Here is an 8,413-nt window from a genome sequence, read left to right as displayed (position 1 = left end):
AGCTCTGAAACCTACACTGCCAACACTGTAAAAATCGAAGTTCGTATATTACTCTAATACCCGTCGATGGGAAATCCTTTGCTGTCGACATAGCCAGCTTTCGGCCAATCGTGGAATGCCGGCCAGAGTGGCGCTTCCGATCGCGCTCGTCTCCAATAGGCCGCTTCACATCTCCGTTATTTTCTGGCCTTTTTTTATGTTTGCAATAAAAACGCGCTGTGGCGTACCTCAACGTGGGAGCTCGGACCATATTACATATGATTATCTATCTGCGTAGACATTCCACGGTTTTAACATTTGTGACGTGCGTGAACTAAGGCGGGCTTTGGTTTAGGCAAGAAGATGCAAGGTAGGCCGAGTAAGCGCTTTACAGGGCTTGCACGTAACATCCTTGTAGCATGACGGAATGCATTCTAGTTTTTGCAACACACACACACACAACGATAGTGCGCGGTTTACGCTGCAAAAGATACATGCTCAGCAGCAGCGCCACCACGATGGCAGCTGGTGGGACGTCAGTGCAAGCCAAAAAATCACTGCACTCGAGCCTTCGGCTTCGCTTTCAGATATGCTGAAATGGAGCCTTAAGGACAGAGACGCTTTTGACACCCGCCGGATTCCAGCCGTCATTGCTGACTTTCTTTTGTCTTACCGAGATATGGAGCCACTGAAACGGGCGTTGACCAGCCTCACAGAGGCTCATGCTAAGAAGGACACAGTAGAATCTAAAAATAGGAATTACCTGAGCTGCTATGGTAATGATGAAGTGGAATAACAGGAATAAGAGGAAACAAGGACGGAATGTATATTATACAGCGTCGGGCATGCACCATTGCCGAGAAATGCTGAAGTCCATGTAATCCTCAAACATAAAAAATGGGCCACTGAATAGGCGAGATGTATTATAGGGACGCTACAAGCCATCGGAGTCAACCCAGCCCCTAGAAAAATGTGACTCAAAATTTGCTTTCACTCCCCCCCCCCCCCCCCCCCCGCCCACAAAAAAAAAATGCGGTTTTACAATTTTCGCCCCATCAACACACCCCAAATTTTCAGTTCGACGTGAAGCGCACTGACGTCGATCTGAGGGCTGCTACTTTTACAAGGGGTTTGACAACGGTTTTGATGTAACTTACTAAACAGCTAAAGTACGTACCAAAGACCAGAGAAAAAAGAGGATTTGCACTACAGACAAGTAAACCCCGCTTATCTTTTTTGTAGTCAGTAACGCGTACATTAGCTATTCTAACAAGTTGTACCACTCGACTATCAAGCCGCTCGTGAAAGGTGGTACCGTGGGTTAGACATCAGCGCGCTGTACGCCTAACTGAAGTTTTAAGGTATTTGATATAAGACAAAGAATGTACGAATACACCCCTCTTCTCGGAGAGGGGCGATTCCCGGAGCTCTAGGTCACGTGGTGTGATTGGCTGTGATAGTTGCTTTGAAATAGCTCGCGAAATCGGCCGCGGTTTACAGGGTGTTCCACATAATTTTAGCCAAAGTTTTAAAGTATGTTGGTGCATTTTAGGAAGAGAAAACTAAAAGAACAACTTTTTTCACTGTTTGAAGCAAGTCAGACTTGTTTTGTATTTTGCCCAATTAATTAATTAAGATCGATTCATAAAGTTATGAAAAATTCCATTTAGAGCAAACCTTTCAATGACAAAGTTATAGAGCGCCCTTGGAAACATCTAAATCAGTGGCTTTTAACAAGAAACCTCTAACACGGTTCGTTTTTCAGGGCTTCAAAAAAAAGCTAGCGAAATATTTAAAAAACGCGAAAAAACGCGAAAATTTCAAAAGCACCGAGTCAACAATGTGCTATCCAGCATGCGGGCCTAGTTCGTTCACACCACGGCTCAGAGCGCTGCCTGCAGTACAAGGCTCTCAAGCGCAAAGTCACATGTTTTTCCTGAATGGCGGGCTTTTTTTAAGCACAGAAACACGAACAGTGTTAGAGGATTCGTAACAAAACCCACAGAATAGTATGCTTCTGAGGACGCTCCAAGCTTTGTCATTGGAACTTTGGCTCTATAGTGAACATTTCAGAAGTTAATTAATTAATGGCAAATAAAGCTCATTTGGGAAAAATACACTAAATACCCTCACCTGCTCCAAACAATTATCAAACATATTCCTTTGGTTTCGTGTTCCTAAAATAAATCAAATATTTTAAAGCTTGTCTAAAGTTACGTGGAACACCCTGTATACTCCTGAAAGTGAAAGGACGGCGCGCGGCAGCGTTAACAAGACACTGCGCGTTGCCATGGCATCACTACGTCCTACATGTATCGTCTCAAAACCATCCTCAAGTAGACGGCAAGGAAATCTCGCCGTTCTCCGGCAAAGCCTTTGGTCGAAAGCCGATCTCGGCCACATTCGGCGTCAAGCGAGCGGTATGGGCCTCGCGCCGTCTGCTTGACACGTGCACTCTCTGTGGTTGCGAAGCCAATGCACAGTCCCATTAGGGTGCCTACATGTTTCCGGTCCGCTTTAGGGTGGCGCCAACTTCATGTTACCCTTTCCCAGATCCTCTCCCACCGCCTTTTTTTTCCCACTTCTCATTTCGCTAAACGTAAACAACGTCGAGTTTCTGTAGTCTCAAAACACCGGCAACACTGTGAGGCCACCTCCGTATTCGTTCATAAAAGGAGTCGGAGGTTCAGCGGGATGGCCATAGATAAATATAGCACTACGTAAACAGTGCCCACTCATGCCGTTTCGCGGCCCAGGAGACTCTACTGGCCGTTAGTAGGCGCAACAGCGCCACTTATCCTGAACATTTGTCAGATATATAATAGTAATAAATAACTTTGTTGTGTAGAGTAAACTTTTAAAATTATTACAAACTTCGAAAACTTTCAAAGAGGACTTCAACGGCTGTGGCTACGGCTGTGGCGCGACGGTTGGCTTCGGAGTCGTGGACTCAACGGAGGGCGGATACTTCGCCTGCTTGTTCTGCGTTTCTTGCCTCGTTGTGGGGCTTGAGTTGGTTCCGCGGCTTGTTGTCTCGTGCGGGTTTCTAGTCATCCTTCCGTTGCGGTCATGGTATACGGTATGCGTAAGAAGTATTGTGACTGTAGTTTCTTTGTTGACGGACATTTGCATTCGGTCACTGAATTTAGAAGCCACTGGGCCAGATTGTTTTATTGTTGCTGTATTAGTTATATGGTCATATGATTGCACGCGCTTTTAAGGAAACTTGGACGGTAATTTTTTAAATGCCTCCATCATATTGCATTTGTAGCTGCAAGTCTCGCTGTAATACAGTACTTGTTTCCGAGTGTTGCAATGTTGACGTGTTATTAATACATGTTGCATGTGTATTCTTATTTTTCTAATGTATGAATAACATGCATCACTCATTGTTTTCAGAATTGATGTTTGTTTTGCTTGTAATAGTTACAAAAATAAATACTTTTGTGTGTCACTGTCAATCCCTGGTTTCGTCCCATGTCGTCCCTTAAACAGAGTTAGCAAAAATGTGAAAATATACTTTTCGGTGTGCGGTCAGTATGACTTATATGTACGCTGGATGACTTTCTTCTGCAGTGAAATTAAGGTATACTTATAAAACAATTCTAATTTAAACAAAAACCATGCTAGTTACAAGAACACTGACTCGTTAAACTAGAGGGCGCATGCTACTGCCCGATGCAAAAATACCGCCAGAATTCGCCTTGAATCCATTCATTCATCTGGCCAGCGGTTACTGCGTGTATCTATCCATTAGACACTCAACTAGGGGCTATACTGGCCGCTGGGTGCGCTCGCTGACACTTAATCGGGCCGCCGAGACTTATCGATGTGTCCGCGCCCTTTACGTACTACTATGTTTCTCTAGTCTATGGGGTGGCGGTCGTCGTGGCCGTCGCTCTCTTGATTTTGGTGTTTCATATTTTGAAGCTGCGAAGAGGAAGTGTGCGTTGCTTTTAACGAAAAGCGAGTTCCCGCGACAAAATGGAACGCAACAGACCGGCATTGAACGCCGAAACCTCACCGTCGGAACGAGAGCGGCGAGCGCTCCCCTAGCCCTAACGAGGATTAGCGGCGTAGTGCGAGCGCACGACCGGCGAGTGTGACAAAATGGTCGACGAAAACAGTGGAGGTTGCCTTGGTAACGACGTAGGCAACACTGGTTTGTCGGCAACAGGTATCACAAACATTGTCGCCACCCCATAAACAGCGGAACGGCAGAAACATGTAGGCACCCTAACCGCCTAATTCAGAAACATCACTCGAACTACACTCAAACAGAAGGGCCCCTCCACTTCCTCGAGGAAGGCGCGAGGGCCGGCGCTGGCCAATCGCGACGGCGGGTCCGTCCTCGTGATTGGCCAGCGCCGGCACTCGCGCCTTCCTCGAGGAAGTGGAGGGGCCCTTCAGTATGAGTATAGTTTGGGTGAGGTTTCTGAATTCGGCGGTAAGTCCCGTATATAATAAGAGGCTATGGCCAAAGGCTTTGGCGTCTGTGCACTAGCACAGCTTGAGCGCGGCTCAAATCTGTACACGCGCGCTCTTCACTTTTCTGAAATGAGATAGAAAGCAAGGTGGATTGGAGATCGGTTTGAAGGCGAAAAAGAGGCGCGCGGCGTTGAGGCATTGCGCGTTTTCGCGGCACCACTACGACGTCTTATTGTCTCAGACAAGCCTGTGAACAACTTAGTCTTCTTCAGCGGTATGTCATCACACTCGAATGGCGCCAACTCACTAATAGACAACGTTACGTTACTTCGTTTTAGCGTAAAGGTGTACGGAAGCAAAATGTCTGCTCTGATATTTTTGTTTAGATATGGTCTATATTGTGGCGGCAGCTCAGAAACACTAGTCTAGACTATTGCTTCTAGGCTACCGGCAGAAAATTAAAGAAAGTTAATTTTAACGCGACTGAAGAGATTTAAAGATTGCGTCTGGTGGCAGTCTGAAGCTCCGTTGGAAGGCCGCCATGTCATTGGCCTCTGAGAAGTAGCGCCAGTTCGCGGCAGTATGACTCTTGTGGAGCTACTTAATCCTAAATGTGACTTGCCGGAGAGCGCTAACGAGTCTACAACGTTGTATATGTTAATTTCCGCAATGCTCTAGCAACGTGCATTCAACACCATCAGGATTGCCGTTCTTTGCAGACGTTGGGTAGGATCTTGATTTGAGGATGCGAGGACCTCTGTCAAGCCTACCATACCACTTACCCACCCACCCTCCCCCCCCACCCTCCCCCGGGGGTACGCTGTGAACAACGCGCTCAAATGTAGTGCCCAGTGAATACCTAAAATATATATAGCTTGCAGGTGTCGCCATTGCTGGGTACTGACGGTTCTTCTACATCTGGGCTAGTGCCACTAAATAAGCTACGCTTCAGAGTAATGACACTCGGCCATATTATGTCTTAAAATCATGGTTGCCAGTTATCTGAAACTATCTGAAATAACAGGAAACTCTTTTTCGCCCTCCACAAATGTTTAATCAGTTCGCGACAGAGCAAAGCAATATTACATGACCTTCCTCACACCGAATCTAACGCTGAGGAAGTCGCACTTTTCAATCCTGACGATCGACAGTTGCGTCTGCTCCACATACGAGCCAAAATGGCGGCGCCCACAACAATGTCGGGGAACAGATTGCCGGTACTCTAAGCGCAGCTCACTTAGTGGCTCTAATATAGGCCATAAGGCGTACATTCCTCAGATATCACTACTAGGCGAGATTGCCACTCGTTAACGCCACCAAACGGCAACGCTCGAAATTACACTACCGTTGGCCGTGCAGGAGCAATTGGCGTTACGAGCGCGATATGCATTGCGCTTCTCGCTGGCCAATTTTGAAGCAAGAGGTAGAGAGCTTGCCCGGCCACGTCATTTGGTTTCCGTAGCCTTTCAAGTCCAGACCCAGCCGATACTACAAGAGCGAGCTCTGGGTTTTCAGCGTACCTGGTAAACACGCGCACTCGAGCAGTGCAGGCACTGTTCATGGCCACATACTCGCGCTTGTAGCATCGGCTGCGACTGGACTTAAGCTAAAACAAAATATAGACGGGGTCAGTTTGGAAACTCTTCCCGGAGTGACACCATTTCGTAGTGAGCGCGAAAAGTGGCGCTGTAATCGCCTTATGATCGATTGTCGGCAGTGTCTCGTGCTCGTTCTTGTTCCTCGTCTTTTCGCACTTGTCATCGGTGGCTCATCGTCGGCTCCTGTATAGACGCTTTCAGCGCGCGCCAAATTTAGCCACCATTGCCGACCTTCCCTTGTCTTACCGAGATGCCGAGCCACTGAAGCGGGCGTTGATGGGTCTCCACAAAGGCCTATGCTGGGGAGGAGGACACAGTAACACCTAAAATGGCAATGACCTGTCCTGCTATGGTAATGATGATGTGAAGCGAACGGAATAAGAGGGAATAAAAACTGAAGGTCAGTTATGGCGGCGCCCATGCACAGCTGGCTGAAAGCGTCTATAGGCGCTTTCAGGCAGCTGTGCATGGGCGCCGCCATAAGTTTTTGTTTCCTGTTATTCCGTTCGCTCCACTTCATTACAACAGCAGGACCGGTTATTGCCATTTTAAGTGTTACTGTGCCCTTCCCTCCAGCATAGGCCATTGTGGAGGCTCGTCAACGCCCGCTTCAGTGGCTGGGCACCTCGGTAAGACAAGAGAAGGTCGGCTATGGCGGCTCAACCTGGCGCGCGCTGAAAGCGTCTATTCTTTGCTGGAGCCTGGAGCTTCGCGTCGTTCGCCAATCATTGAGCAAGCTTGCCGACCTGCTGCGCTCCCGGCTGTCGCACGGGTACACCTCATAAGCATGGCAAAGTGAAGGGAAGCGTCACTTATCTGCCACTCCGAAGGGTGTTGTGCGCCTGAAAATACGCCAGAACGCGATCCCTCAAAAAAAAAATCACGCTCACATTAAAGTACAAAAATGTGCGCAATTTGCATTTTCAGCCCAGCGACATTTTCCGCCATTACTCGCACGTCATCAATGAGCAGACGTTTCTGATGGCCAAGGTATAATGGTAATTAAAAAGTATGCTGTACCACGTCTGTTTCCGAATGTCCTCACACATTTCTCGAAAACGAACCACGAACGGTAGAAAACGAAAGGCCCCCACCGATCGAGGCGTCGCTCAGGCTGCAGCCAGCTCTGTCACCACCCATGATGAGACATTTACATACGGATCCGAAGCAGACGACGACGGTAGGAAACCGAACCGACACCAGCACAAACGTTTCCGACATCTGTCACTATTTAACGATTTTGGACGATTTAAATACATTAATGATTTGCCTCGTAACACCCTCCCAAAAATAAGCCTTTACGCTGACGACTACGTTCTGTATAACACGATTAATTCCCCCGAGGATCATACTTTCCTTAACAATTTTTTCGCGCGCTTTTGCACGTGGTGTAACAACCTGGCGAACGAGTACAAATTCTCTATAAGCCGTCCTCTTGTCTTTTTCTCAGAGTTCATTTTCTTCCCTGTTTATTTATTCATTTAACGGTTCCTCATTACAAAGAATATTTGAATGCAAGTGCCTTAAGCATCACGCACGATATATCTTGGTCTAGATGAATTGACTTAATATGTAGAAAATCATTAATAGAACTCGATTACCTGCGGCGTACTTTGCGTGTTGTCCCGTGATGGTACTGAACTTCTAAAATATAAAACACTACAGCGCCTTATCATCGCGTGCGGTTCTATCATTTGGAATCACTATAAACAATCAAATATTAACAAACTCGAGTCAATCCAGAAGAAAGCAGTACATTTCATTTTTAGCCGCTATGACGGGCATTTCTCACACGGCTTTAACTCACCACATTAAGCCTGAGGGTTCGATCCCACGGTTGCGTTTCACTGCGTTAAGACTGCTTGCCTCGAGCTGTTGCTATGGCGACCCTTGCGACGAGCCAATGGGGAGGCGCTGCGCAGCACGACGCAAAGCAGCAGAACGCGGTCGATGCAAATCTCTCAGCCAGTCTTTAGTCTCCTTTCTGCGAGTTATCGCATCAAATGTTTCAAACTTCTATATTTCTAATCAAATCATCACGTTTCACCTTATTAAAATCATATATATATAAACTTTTTCCAAACGCGTCATCTACAAGAAGCCACACGACTTAAATATTTCACACTTCATTGCGCGTACCGATGTGTTCAAACACCGCTTCTATACCAGAGCAATTGAAATTCAAACTCATTACCCGGACATATTTTATTACTATCGCGCGATGAATTTGTGTGTGCCGTTGATAGTGGTTGATGTTGATTTTTATGTTGTTTTATGTCAAGTGTTTTTCTTTTTTTTTAACTTGGTATGATTGCAATTGTCTCATAGTCTCCCCTTGCAATAAAGCCAACGGGCTCCAGTAAACAAAAACAAAAATGAAAAAGCTCCTTTTTTTTGTGAAAATAGAC

The sequence above is a fragment of the Ixodes scapularis genome, unplaced genomic scaffold (assembly GCF_016920785.2).
Source record: "Ixodes scapularis isolate PalLabHiFi unplaced genomic scaffold, ASM1692078v2 ptg002695l_1__unscaffolded, whole genome shotgun sequence".
Taxonomy (NCBI): Eukaryota; Metazoa; Arthropoda; class Arachnida; order Ixodida; family Ixodidae; genus Ixodes; species Ixodes scapularis.
The sequence above is the reverse complement of the archived record's forward strand: the minus strand, read 5'-3'. Positions refer to the sequence as shown.